Consider the following 15,059-nt stretch of genomic DNA (forward strand, 5'->3'; position numbering starts at 1 on the left):
ATGACAGAGAAAAGCCCTGTCTACACTCATATATACATTGCAGTACATTTAGAAGGCAATAATTAATCTGAAGGTATCTGATCATTATCAACTGTGACTAGGTCAAACAGCCATTTTCAAGAGCAGTGTCCATTCATCAAGTTTCACCCAAGATTTTATGTGCGCTTCATTATTACCAAATTTGGCAATGTTTGTTGAGAGTGATATCCCCTTCTGCTATTTCATGTGTAGGATTACTGCCTGAGATAAGTTAAATATTGAACACAGTGAAAGCTTAGTGATCGATGTAAGCTGGAGTATGGTTCTCATTATGGAAACAATATATGGATGGATTTGGCACCACCTGCCAAAAGGATTCTCCCAATCCCATCAGATATAGGACACTGCATTCTGTGTCATAGACAGCTTGCTGAAAAATGAAAAAAACCCATCAAATACTGTAGGAAAACCCACAGTAGATGGGCTCCAAACGTTGCTTACAGCATCTGAAGTTCATCAAGATAAAGTGTATCACGATCTATTGCTATTCAAATATGATATTCTGACAGGGGCTATTGAGGTTGCTTTTCACAAGTCTGGTCGATCATCGTATACCAGCAAATTATATTTGATGCTTGTACATGTAGACAACAGTCAAATACTTATAATACACAGTCTGAAGAATCCATACCTATCAACACACGCTTAAGCATCATCATTCAACATCCTACAACATTGCGTTATTTGTAGCAAAGGGTAGGGAAGGGTGATAAACTAATACAGATTGCCACAGGTACAGGTCAGAGCACACATGAAAATGTGCTGGCTGCAGCTGTTGCTCGAAATGATGGACCGGTTATTCTACGTGTGACAACCAATTCTGACTTGTATGCATTGAATGCAAAGCACCATGCTACATACATCTCAGAATGTAACATTACAGCAGCAAGGAGAAAAGAAGAATCAGAATATGACAAGGCCTTCAAGCAACTGTTGTCTAACATTCAAGAAACAAAAATTCCAGGAGTAAATTGGTAAATACGCTATTGCAAGTAAACACAGAATTTGAAACATAGAAACTAGGCCACGGCCATATAACTTCTAACATGGCCATCTACTCGAAGGCACAGGAAATCCTGTAGGCAAAAGTTCCTGCCTCGTACAAAAAAGTAACCATGGAGGCATGCACCTCACAATGGCTTTTATTGCTATTCTCTTCTCAGTCGTCTCTTTTGTGACGGAGGCGTTCTGTCTTTATTGACAAACTTTGATGTCTATGCAATCAACACAGTCCGTAAGATGCTGCAGGGAAAGGGATATGCAAAAGAACTTCGAGGCTTGAAGTTGATATATGAAGCTCTATTCCGTATATTACTTGTGACAATGGAGTAATGGCTTCAAGAGCAAGGATGCACTTTAAAGACTCCTGGCCAAAAGGTCGAAAGAATTGCAAGATGCATTTGCTACAAGAGATCTTGGATCAGCGATCAAGATATCAAATGAACCTCAGTATCGACATCATGCTACACTCATCACAACTATTGATGAGTTTAGACGGTTGGACGAACCCTGTCTCAAACGTTTTCCTACTAGGATGCTTTCTTGGATAGAGGAGATATACTTCTGCGCTTACTTGGAGCAGTGCATCTGAATTCTTTATGTGAAACTACTCCCTGGTTTGTGGCTGCAGGTAAACATACATTTGCCAAGTTTGTTCCAAAGTATGTAGGAGAGCGGAAGGTCGCGGGTTCTATATCCGGCCCAATTTTACCAAAAGACGTTAAAATATGGTACACGCTGGTACTTTCCTGGCGCTCAGCATTAATGGGTACAAGGACTGGTTGCCTCGGTGTCAGTATAATGTGTCTGAGTGAGGTATTGATGCTTAAGTGCAGTACGGTATCTCAGTTAGCTAGCACTATAAAACCAGTTAAAGTCTGGGATAGTACAAGCAACACACATACACATGCATGCACGTCGTCATAGGAGCGAAATAGTTGATGATAAACCCTTTTTCACCTCACCTCACCTCCTAAGTTGTAATGACCGGTTTGTAATTAGTATAGGGAAGCAGAAGTGTTGTCACAGATTTGTTGAGTACTGCTTTAGCTGCAGCATCAGTCATAGTGTTACCAGAAATACAAACATGGTTGGGAAAACAAAACTAAAAAAACCCGATGTGACATTAGCCAGTCGCAAGAACGCTAAAAAATCAACATATCAAAAGTGAATGTTAGGAGGCATGTTTTAATAGTCTGAAAAGCAGCTATCTTAAGTGTGTGAGTCTATTTTAAACCGCTTTCAGCAATATTCCAGCTTTATGGCGAGTCTGGACCAGACAATCCGGTGATCAAAAACAACACGAGCATGATCTACACAATTGGGATACAATAACATGTGTCAACCAAGTCAGCGAGCCTGACCAACGGAACCCGCAAGTCCCCTCTTATGACAAGCATGGGTTACTGAAGACCAATTCTAACCCTGATCTTCACGGGTCCAACTATGCGAAGGCTAGTCAAGTGTTAAAAGTAACACGGGCAGATATGGTACAAATCAAAATGGTGAATTGCATTGGACATTAATTTTGTCACGCATGCGTCGGAATGGGGCATGGCTTACACGTGTCTACCTTTCAGACGCTTTGAAAGATTTATTGAAGCATTGAATGCTGTTACCTTGATGAAACACCTATGTCCATGAGGTACCGGTGTTTGAAGCTCTATAAAATCTTCATGGAAGGGGCATGCTTGGTTGTACATCAAACTGTGTAAAAGCTGGACACGTTATACAGGTCTCTGGTTTGTCTGCTAATATGGCGGACACCAAACAAACTAGATTACTGATTTTGTTGTACGAAAATACAAATATGTCTCTGAAGATGGTTATAAAGGAGTACAGAAAAAAAGGACCCCAGCAAAAGCGGGCCCCTCAAAACTCGAGAAAAGGGCCACAGCGCTAGAGAAAATGGTTTCTGTAGTCAGTTCAAAATGATATATTTTGGAGAAATATATAGTGTTTCAAATTTAGCGGTAGTATTTCACAATTACAGAAGCTGTCAAATTAACTTATAACCGTCCTGTTAATCAAAAAAAAAAATCTAAAAAATATAATATCATTGAAAAGATGATTCAGCCTAGTCACGATATTTCATATCCATTCCACTGCTTGATCTAAAATATTCTATTGAAGTATTATTAATTACCTTACCGTATTTATGCCAGAGGTATTCACTTATGTTCTGTTCCATCCTCTCGGAAATATCACCCCAAATCTACATTTTTGTCAACATTCTCGCGAACACGGAAGCGAATCGGATTCAAATTGAATCCATTACACTTTGAAGCTACAAGGTCACAGCACACTTTCCAAAATGTTAAAAATAATATCAGTTGTATTGAATTTGAGCACAAAATACTCAAAAGAGCGTGTAAGAGACATCACAGTGACTCTTCTGTCGCACACAGGCGTAGAGGTGTTTGAAATCGTAAAGTTGACACGGCACAAGATTCATCAGTATCTATAATAGAACAAAACGGACTCCTAATCACAACAAAAGCGACTCTTCTCTTAAATTTTGCAAGGTACTAAACATTCGACATCAAAGACTATCTCATTCATACAATCAGGTTAACTTTGCACAAACTGTCAGAAGTTCTCCTGTCGCATCTTTACAAATTTACAATATGCAACGTCAATATAAGCATTGACCTTCCGAGAATAGGTCAAGGCCATGCGATCGCTTTCAATATTCGGGTGGGGAAAGGGTCTACGGTGGAATTTTATTTTTAAAAAAAATGATTCCATATAATTATGTTTTCCAGTTTATCAGATATTGATTGGTGATGAATGCAGTGGAAACACAAACGTTATTTGTTATTCATGAACTTAATATTCCTTAAGTACTGACGTTTTACCACCAATCACCACATTTTGGGTGATATCACCTGAGATTGGAGTGCGAGGCCGCTTCACGTATTGACGTGTAACCAAAGAAAGAGTTCGGTTTTAAACTAAATTTAGAGCTATTATAAGTCCGTTTTACTACCTCTACTTTCAAAACACAGTAGATGTATCGCTAATTATAGAGTAGCCCCCACTGACAAGTGAATGTCATTATTCAAAAGATCACATACCTTTGTATGTATGTGGGGGTGCGACTAGCCTAGTGGTTAAAGCGTTCGCGCGTCACGCTGAATGCACGGGTTCAGTTTCCCATATAGGTACAATGTGCCCATTTCTGGTGTCCCCCGCCGGGATGTTGCTGGAATATTGCTAAAAGCGGCGTAAAAACATACTCACTCACTCGTATGTATGTCATTTAGACTAGGTCACAGGCCTTATATGTGGTTCAATACATTCATGTGAAACTCAATATAGGCTAGGTCACATGCCTCCATTATCAAATCTTCCTACCTTCATTTGTAGGTCATTGCAAATTAATTCATATACATTCATGTCTAAGTCAATACACACTGAGACGCAAAGCTTCATATGTGTATCTATATAGACAGACAATACATTCATGTGAATGTCAGTACAGGCTGGGGTACATACATGTACATACATGTACATACATGTTTAGGTCAATATTCAACAGTCTGCATACATTCACGTGTGGGTCGTTTTTGACTTTGCTGTATATCTTCATGAGAATATCCTTACAGGTCAGGTCTCTAATGTCATTATAGACTAGGTCACATACGTGAATGTGTAGATCAGTATAGATTTGTAAGTTTTTATAAAAATATGGGCAATTAGATTTACATGATTGATAAAATGATAGAATACATCACATACCGCCACATGCAGGTTGTCATAGGCTACCTCACATATCTTCCTGTGCAGGTTTTTAGACTAGGTCACATACCTCAATGTGTAGGTCAATATAGATTAGTCATACATTTGTAAGTAATTATGGACTTAGTCACATACTTTAGTGTAATTCAGATTCAATAGTAGGTCTAACACAGAAAGGGCAAAGACGATTGTTCGCGGTCAAGTTCGAGAGGTCTTCCATACTCAATAATTAGGTCATGGTTGGAGCAGCGGAACTGACACAATGCAATGCAGTAAGCTTTTACTAAAATAATATTCTTCAGAAAAATGTACCTTAATTTGTCTGTACATCTCAAGTTTGGAATTTTAACGAAGGCCTGAAACCCAATTCTGAACGTCAATGTCAATGCATCTCTGTTTAAATCCAATTACAAACTGTTGCACATTGACAACATGTTGGTCCATCCACACCTGTCCATAACCACAAGTGAACAATAAAGTCCTAACTTTTAGAGCCCAGCAGTCAAGTTTTTTTCAGCTAAACTAAACTGATACTTATATACATTATGCAAAATTACATTCTCCCTTTGACTTGTTCATCTGATCCAATATTTAATTATCCTAATATATTTACTGGCATTCAAGGACTATGTACCAAGTTCGCCATGAGCTACTATGTTCGGTGTAGAAACAGAGAGCCTAAGTTTTTGCTTACAAACTTTATCATGAACATGAAGAGTATTTAGCGAAGGGTGAAAGCCCCAAATCAGCATGTTCTGCATGAGACAATGAATTCCCACTGCTTTCGAATACGGAACCACGACACAATATCACACGCAATCTTCCGTTTTCAATATCCTCACTTTCATCGACTATAACAGCAAGCATGAAACGCTGGTGATTTATTCTGACAGGGAATCCACACGGTTGCGTGGCAATTTGTCCTATTCACCTGCACCCCCAATGCCAATTGGTACATAAGTAGTTATCTTACCTCACACATAAATGTCGCTTTCTGATTGGCTAAGCGCTCTTCTATTATTTTCAATGTACCCCGTTTAAAAGCGAGTAACATTTCAATGTACCCCGCTGTCAATGGCAACTCATTTGGTACTTCGTGGTAGTAATTCTTTATCTCGAATAACATTGAATCACGTATGATTTATGGAAATTACCGATGTTTTGCGAATACAAATCGATGGAAGGGAGATAACTTTAAATCTGTTTTTCTTGTCAGCAAAATCTAGCCATGACTACATAAAGATTTGTACCCGTGCTTCAAACAATTCAAAATTAACATTTAGGTGTTTGGTAAGATAAATACGTTGTTCACTGGTCCCCCGGGGACCATGGGTTGATGTACCCTCGATATTTGTTTACGGGCTCAGGGAACATAAACAAACATCGAGGTACATCAACCCATGTCCCCCTCGTGACCAGTGAACAACTTATAATGTAAGTACATGTGCTTGAGTTCCAATTCTCATAAATACGTCATTAAGATGTTAATGCCATTCATGTTTACAAAGAGATGAACATGTTTCAGTTAAGGTCTGCTAAAGGCATATTTCATTTTAAGTAATGACAGTATGTGATTACCGTAAGTAATTGGGGGTTAATGATCGAAAAATTAGTTCCTTGAAGAGAATTAAGATGATGTTTATTGGATCATTGTTTTTATTTGGGTAACCAAGCATTACATGTTTGTAAATAAATGATTTTATTCCTGGCTGTACATATTTGGTTGTCTGGCCTGGGAAAGAGACAACAACATCCAACAGTTTGGTAAACCCAAACATAGTAAAGACACAGTGCGCGAAATAGTTTCCAAATGTTGCAAGCCAGTGGGGCTAGCTATGCCTTGAGGTTACTAGCCCACAGAATAATTCACTGGTCCGAAATTTGAATGTCGACACAGGTTTCATCTTTAAGCTGCCACTATGATGAACAATTTTATCAGGTCATAATCTTGCGTGAATTAAAAGTGTGTTATAACTTAACAAGTCGTGATATTTACAAAAAGACTGTCAAAATTTACTGGCCCGACTGGATATTTACTAGCCACGGGCTAGCGGGCCAGTGGCTCTTTCGCACCCTGAGTAAGGATCTTAACTCAATATTATATGTAAAATTGCCCAATACAGTCCACTGACCTATCCACCAGATACATAAATAGAAACGATTGTTGAAAAAAAAGCCTTAATCTATTTCATATTTAAACAGATTCTTAGTGACAATATTCCCTTAAATCCAGTATGACAAGGGGGGACGCTTTAAACTTTCCAGACTTAAACCTTTAATGTCTTTATGACGACGTGCTCTAGTATGTGTTGCCCACGTTTCTCAACGTTTAGGTACGATCAATATTTGTCTTACCGTAGAGATCCTTACTTCTGGCATTCAAAGGTGTCTCCTCGAGTCATCTACCAGTCCTTAACATTTAAAAACGTTACAAGGATCTCTCTACTGGCTAATGCGACATCGTCTTTAGCTGTTTACCAAGTCATGTCGTCATAGCAGGTGACACAAAAGCTGATATTTCATCCAAAGCAGCTATTGACAAACCGTAATTGCCACTGCCTATCCTACTATCTAAAGTTATACACGGGATCCTATGAAAATCTCATTCAAATTAGAATCAGCTTCATTGTTTTAAACTAGTAATAGGTCATATCAATATTCAATATCAATCATTTATTCAATAGAGAGGGCATTTGCCCACGTATAATACATTTCAAACACATTTCCTCGTGACATTTTGAATGCATTATATATGAATTTACATTCCATTTTCTCTCCATAAGAGCTTCCTTGATTAACATAGAACATTTGTTAAGTTTAAATGATGAACAGACACTTAACAAATTTATGTATTTCTGAGCAATGAAATGTGTGCAATAATATATAAAACGGGAGATATTTTAATCTTATGTTTTTGTATAAGGGGCATACAAGGAGGAAATGGTATTCATCTTCAACTGCCTGTACTTCACACACGTGACAGATCCTTTCTTCATGCAGCAACCCTTCCCATCTTCCCTGTGGATTCGACCGCCTCCGTGGTGTAGTGGTTAGAGCGTCCGCCCGGAGTGCGGAAGGTCGCGGGTTCGATTCCCGACCGCGTCATACCAAAAGACGTTAAAATATGGTACTTGTTGGTCTCTGTCTGGCGCTCGGCATTAATGGGTACAACAAGGACTGGTCGGCTCGGAGTCAGTATAATGTGTCTGAGTGGGGTATTCATGCTTCACTGCGGCATGGTATCTCAGTGAACTAGCACTATAAAGCCAGCTTAAGTCTGGGCTAGTACAAGCAGCCGCACATACACATACACACACATGAACGTCGTCATATGAGCGAAATATTCTCAAGCACGACGTTAACCCCAATTCCACCACCACCACCCTGTGAATTCTTAGCTTTAATTCGGATGAAAGTAATAGGAACAATAATCTTCTTAATTCCTTATTCTTGACAGTTGATAGATTAACTTCTGTGTTTAGTACAAATTTAAAGTCTTTGTAATATGTACTACATGATATACCTACTCTGAAAGTCAGTAAAAGTGAGTGAGTTTAGTTTTACGCCACACTCAGCAATATTCCAGCTATATGGAGGCGGTCTGTAAATAATCGAGTCTGGACCAGACAATCCAGTGATCAACAGCATGAGCATCGATCTGCGCAAATGGGAACCGATGACATGTGTCAACCAAGTCAGCGAGCCTGACCACCCGATCCCGTTAGTCACCTATTGTGCGGCGTAAATCTAAACTCACTCACTATAACAAACTAAAAATCGTTTACTAATTACAATACAAATTAATTACAAAATTCGTCAATGAAATCAGTTTCTTCGTAAAAACTAAGAATTAAATGAGGAGTATCTTTATTGAAATGATCCGTTACCATTTTGACAAGTGACAAAACATATTGCGATGAATCAAATCTCAAACGCTGTTTGCGACACAGTTCAAATTCAAATATTTTTTTCTCCACCAAAGCAGTTTTTCATCATTGCATTATGTGTTGATTTTTTAATGTTAAAATTTGTTTTCTAAGAATAAATTCCCATATGTACGATGGATCGAGGACAGCAAATAAGACAATTTACATGTTAATCGAAGCGTTCATAAAATATATGATCATTTGGTTGAGCATTTCGCATTTACACAAGCGAATCACCACAACGGCTGTTCCGCCTTCCATTAGGCGTCATCGCAGTGAACATACCTTAAACTCATTATAACAATGTTCAGTTTGTTTACGTTATGCCCACTTTGCAGTTTTATCCTGGGCTTAATCTTACAATACCTGATGCAGCAAAGTCAACAATCTATCAAACATATTCTATCATAAAAAGTTGGGGAAGCTGTCATTTTGGAAGTTGCGTCTGAACTTTGTACACTGTACATTTGACCATGATAGCTATGACGGTATTCGGAAACAGAATTAAGGACGGACAAGGGACACGGTGAAGAAACCCACGAGGGATATGACACAGCTGTTCCAATTGCAGGCACGTATGCAGCACATTTCGGAGTGGCTTCGGCACCAAGCCATGCTTTCCTTCCTGTTATGATATAACTTGTATAATTAGTTTATGTACAACTTTGTACATGAAATCTCAAAATTAGGCGGTTGTAAATAAGAGAGTGCATAAGTTAATCGAAGCGTCCATAAAATCAATTTGTACTTGACTGAACATTTCCTTTTTATGCCCCCGCTATATATGGCTGGGGGAATATCGGGTTACCCTCCGTGTCCATCCGTCCGTCCGTACGTCCATACGAAACAGGGCATGTACTCTATCCACTTCTCACAAAAACGCTCTGTGGAATTCAATGAACTTATGCATGGGCTTTCTTGGGACTTTAATGGTGTGCATCTCATATTTTTTGTGTGTGTATTTTATTGATTTTTTGTAAGTTTAGAGACATTTGAAATTAGGTACATTTTGCTGAATTTCTCTATGATGATAGTGTAATAGGGGATGAAGTCTATCCACTTCTCCACAAAAACTGCTCAACAGAATTGAATGAACTTCTACATGTCTTTCGTAGGGAGCCATAAACTGTGCATCTCATATTTTGTTTTTTGTATTTTATAGTTTTTTGTATGTTTAAGGACATTTGATCTTAGATAAATTTTGTTGAATTTCTCTCTGATGATAGTGAAATAGGGGATTAAGTCTATCCACTTCTCCACAAAAACTGTTCTACAGAATTGATTAAGCTTATACATGTGTTTCATTGGGACTCGAAAGGTGTGCATCCCATAGTTGCATAGATGTTTATTGAACTTGTTCGTGAATTTTGTTCAATTATTGATCTTTATATGATAATAGGTTGTGTTATCTAAACCTGCCATATTGAATATGTTCCAGAATATGCCAAAACCTTGCCACTGTAGCTTCTACAGCAATCTATTGATTTCACTTGCCTCCACAGTGATATTGCTATTGCTAGTTTATTTACCCTTGTACCGTGAACCTTCATGATATAGGTTTAATTGTACTGTAGTAAGTTCAGTGTGACATACATTTACAAATAAGTATTTACCTTGGACACTTTGGATATATTTATTTTATATTCAACCATGATATTTATTTAGCAGAAATTAATCACCAGAACACACTCATTGTAGGGAACTCTTCCTACAGCAGCGGGGGCATCCGTGTCCCTGGGCACAATTTTTTCTTGTTCTACAAGGGAATCACCACAGCGCCTGTTACGTTTGAGTGAGTGAGCTTAGTTTTACGTCGCACTCAGCAATATTCCAGCTATTTGGCGGCGGTCTGTAAATAATCAAGTCTGGACCAGACAATCCAGTGAGCAACAGCATGACCATCGATCTGCGTAATTGGGAACCGATGACATGTGTCAACCAAGTCAGCGAGCCTGACAACCCGATCCCGTAAGTCGCCTCTTACGACAAGCATGGGTTACTGAAGGTTCATTCTAACCCGGACCTTCACGGGTCCCTGTTACGCCTTTCATTTGGGCTTCAGTGCAGTGAACACATACTAACGGAAAAAAGTAACTGGGCATAACATAAATTTGCATAAAACAAAAGTTATTTGAAAGTTATAAACATATCCCTAAATTAACATGTAGCAAAGCACTTTGCAAGGAATTTAATGTCCCGTATCGCGCGTGGCATGTGCACAATGAACTTACTCACTTTTTGCAGGCTTTTTGACACCAGAAGTTCACACACCTGATATTAAAAATTGAAGAACATTTGATTATTCTCTAACCTTTGACTTTTGTTGAAAACACGTTAATTTCAACCTAAACTGCGTGTACGCCATGCCATGGCTTACAGAAAATGAGCATCTCTTCGCCGTGGTTATGCTGTAGACATGCCAAAATGAAATGGCCGAAACACGATCTCATCGCTATGGAGACGTTTTCAACATTATGGCAACACCAGAGATTTGCCTCGGACCGGCCATCCACGCGTGACGTCACGTCATCAAGACAACTACATTCGGCTGACTCATTTAAGGAATCGATTCCAGACTGCCAGTTTGACTGCTCGGACCATTCCTGGCTTACGTCCAATCAGTTCCAGGACTGTACGGAAGCGATTGAGGGAGCTCAACATTCGGCCCCGGTAGCTTGCAATACGTCCAATTTTGTTCCAACGTGTTGCCTCGTGCAGAGAGCATCTACGGCACACGAGACAGGATTGGGATGGTGTTTTGTTGCCTGGCGAGTCGAGATTTCTTCTGGATAGCTCAGATGGCAGGGTGCGTTGTTGAACGTCGGCATTTTGTTAGCGAAAGCGTTATGGTATGGGGCGCCATCACACCCCATGGTCCGACACAACTTGTCATTGTCAGTAGCAATCTGACTGCGATACAGAGATGAGATTATTGGGTCCCACGTGCAGCCGTTTGTTCAAGGACAGAGACGACGCTTCAGCAGGATAATGCCCGTCGTTTGTGTTGTGACAGATTTCCTGAGACAGTAGAACATTCCTGTACTCCCCTTGCCAGCTGTTTCTCCGGAACCGTTCCCTATTGAGCATGTTTGGGATGAAATGAAGCGACGTTGTTTACGTCAGACCCAGAATCAGCCATTGACTAAGCTGAATTGGAACAAGCGTTTGTTCAGACATGGAACATCATTCCCCAAGCCTTCTTAAATCGCTCAGTGTCGTCTATGCGTCGTCGTTGTCAAACCTGCATCAACACCAATGGTGGACACACACGATGCTGAATTTGTGAACTGACTTTTGACACCACATCTCTTTAAAGGCGTGTCACAATGTCTAGTGTCAAACCATACAGGTTTCGATCTTATCCTACAAACAGTTAAACAGTGATTAAGGAAAACATCACAAATCGTGTTATTATCTTTTCGCATTAAAATATGGCATAACATCAACAAAATACACAGTTACTCTATTCCGCTAGTATACATGAACGTTCTTTAAACCTCATTGTAATAGCCTCGCTATGTTTTTGATAGCAAGTTTACACGAAATTCGAATTCCTTGTTTCATAAGAAAATGGTATTTACATATGAATTTTAATTTTAAACTTCAACATACTCATATTTCTATATCTTATGGCGAGATTTAGGCAGCATGATGTTATCATAATAAATACGTCACAGACTGTTTGATGAGGTCGTAAAACGATTCACAATTCATCTGGCTGACTGGTTACACCTGTTTTGTGTTTATTAACGTTTATAAATGTATTTTTGTAACGTACAATGTGACTGATATGATATCAAGGCCGTACAAGACCGCCAAACCTTTCTAGCGGCCGAGCCTCGATTTGAGATTTCCACGATTTCCAGGTTTCCGTTTGTCAGAGCACGCTGTACCACAAAGCACGCTGCACGACGTGTTTGCAAGGATTTGCAGGAACGTATTGTTGCAATATACAAGTGATCAGATGTATCAAATAATACTGATTAATATGTATATATCCAGTTGAATGTGTTGGTCTCAAAAGTCAACATTTCGACACATATTAATGACTGAAATGAACAATACATAGTCTCTGCAAATAGCCTGAACATGGCTTTTTCTGAAATCCAAAGTAAGTATGCCATTGAATTGAGCAGCCTAATGTGATCAGCCCATGAATAGGGGTCTCAGATATGGCCACCAAACATACCTTTCCTTTCCAGGAGACGTGGTTTTAAAGTCTTATGTATATATAGTAGTTATGTTTGATTGTTTATGTATGACATGTGTAACTGCACAGCGAGTGGATATTTCGGTTGTATCCTATCATGCGTACTTTCTTCACATCAAGTAAATCGATATATTTTTAAGCCAATGCAATAGCCTGAAAGACACCTTGGTTAATTCCTTGCTGAAACATATTTGCAATAGGGCAGTAAAACATGGAAGGTGTCATACCTGAGAATTCTTTTACCAAAAGTTGAATGATGCCGACCATATTGTGCCCAAGTCTTTAGTAATCACTACCATACGTTTACTACCCCATCGATGGCGCCTGTCAAAAACACACGCAAAGGCTAGTACCTGAAACAACACGGGAAAGTACCGAAACGACAAAGGGTTGTGTTAGAATGCTCGACATAAAGGGAAAAGTGGAAGTCATCTCTCTTTTAATACAGTCTTGTGACTATAAATTGTCACTGTATCTCAGACCGCCTCCGTGGTGTAGTGGTTAGAGCGTCCGCCCGTAGAGCGGAAGGTCGCGGGTTCGATCCCCGGCCGCGTCATACCAAAAGACGTTAAAATATGGTACTTGTTGGTCCCTGCCTGGCGCTCGGCATTAATGGGTACAACAAGGACTGGTCGGCTCAGAGTCGGTATAATGTGTCTGAGTGGGGTATTCATGCTTCACTGCGGCATGGTATCTCAGTGGGCTAGCACTCTAAACTCAGCTTAAGTCTGGGCTAGTACAAGTAGCCGCATATACACATACACCCGCATGCACGTCGTCATGTTAGCGAAATGTTCTCAAGCACGACGTTAACCCCAATTTCACCTCAGCTCACCTCTGTATCACTGTCTTTCACTGATCGAAATATGATACACATGAGGTCGTCTCCCTCTTCGCCTATATTTCAAGTTCAGGGCCTAGATTTTCGAAGCTCTCTTAGCGCTAAGATAGTCGTAAGTGCCATTCATTAACATTAACTTACGACTATCTTAGCTCTAAGAGAGCTTCGAAAATCTAGGCCCAGGATGGTAAATCATTGGAAGGACAGGCACTTGCTGACGTTTCTCAAAGGGTAGAACATGATCTCCAACAATATTGTTAGATAACGAAGTAAAAAGGGCGTAAATAACTGAGCCTGGACCAGACAATCCAGTGATTGAAACCTTGACCATCGATCTACGCAACTGGGATACAATGACCCGCATCAACCACGTCAGCAAGGCTGAACACCCGATCCTGTTAGTCGCAACTTACAACAAGCATGGGTTGCTGAAGACCAATTCTAACCCGGATCTTCACAGGTTTCAAGCAAAGGAATCTCCATGACGTACAACACACATGCACACACAGGGGTTTTATTACGTTCCTCGCCTGGTGCAAGCTGAAGTGTATTTGGTAGGCGACGTTTCTTTCAGCACAGATGTTCCAGGCAAGAAGTTGTCAGGTTCTGCTTTCATTTTCATTTATTATTTCTCTTGTTTTTGCCTCGTTTCCGGGTGTAACGTTCTCAGCCCACCTACGTGAGGAAGCGCCTTGGAAATAATTGTGAAGACGAATTAGCTTTATTATGTCGGCAACCGATGCAATAGTATCGCTTTTCTTCAACATCAACAGTATTTGTTGTGTTTGTATGGGTTTAGCTTCTCAGGGCGTAATTACTCCAAACAGTCGGGAAGACATGTACATTGCTCTAGAGCGAATATTTGCACGAGACTAGTTCTTGAAGATTCGTGTCAGAATCCATGCTTTTCGTAAGAGTCAGCAAACGTCCGGGGTTGTCAGGCATGTTACTGTATCCCAATGGCGCAGATTGATGTTCATGTTGTCAATCACTGGATCTGTCTGCTCTGTACTGAATCTGCTTTCATCTGTGAAAAGCCCACGATACCATTGACGTTGATTCCATTGACGTTGATTCCAGCGGCCATGATGTCTATTCCATCTCAAACGCGCCTGCCTGTGACGTGGTGTTAGTGGTGGACGAACTGCAGGTCGCCTACAGCGGAGTCCGGCTGCCCTTAAACGTCGACGAACGGTGCTCCTGGATATCCTTACATTGTTAACATTGAAGTGTTCTGTCTGAAGCTCTGATGTGTTAAGGAAACTGTAACGCAACGCAGTGTTAATCATGTGCCTATCATCTC

Source organism: Haliotis rubra, unplaced genomic scaffold, assembly GCF_003918875.1.
Source record: "Haliotis rubra isolate DU_JTF1 unplaced genomic scaffold, ASM391887v1 Scf101, whole genome shotgun sequence".
Classification (NCBI taxonomy): Eukaryota; Metazoa; Mollusca; class Gastropoda; order Lepetellida; family Haliotidae; genus Haliotis; species Haliotis rubra.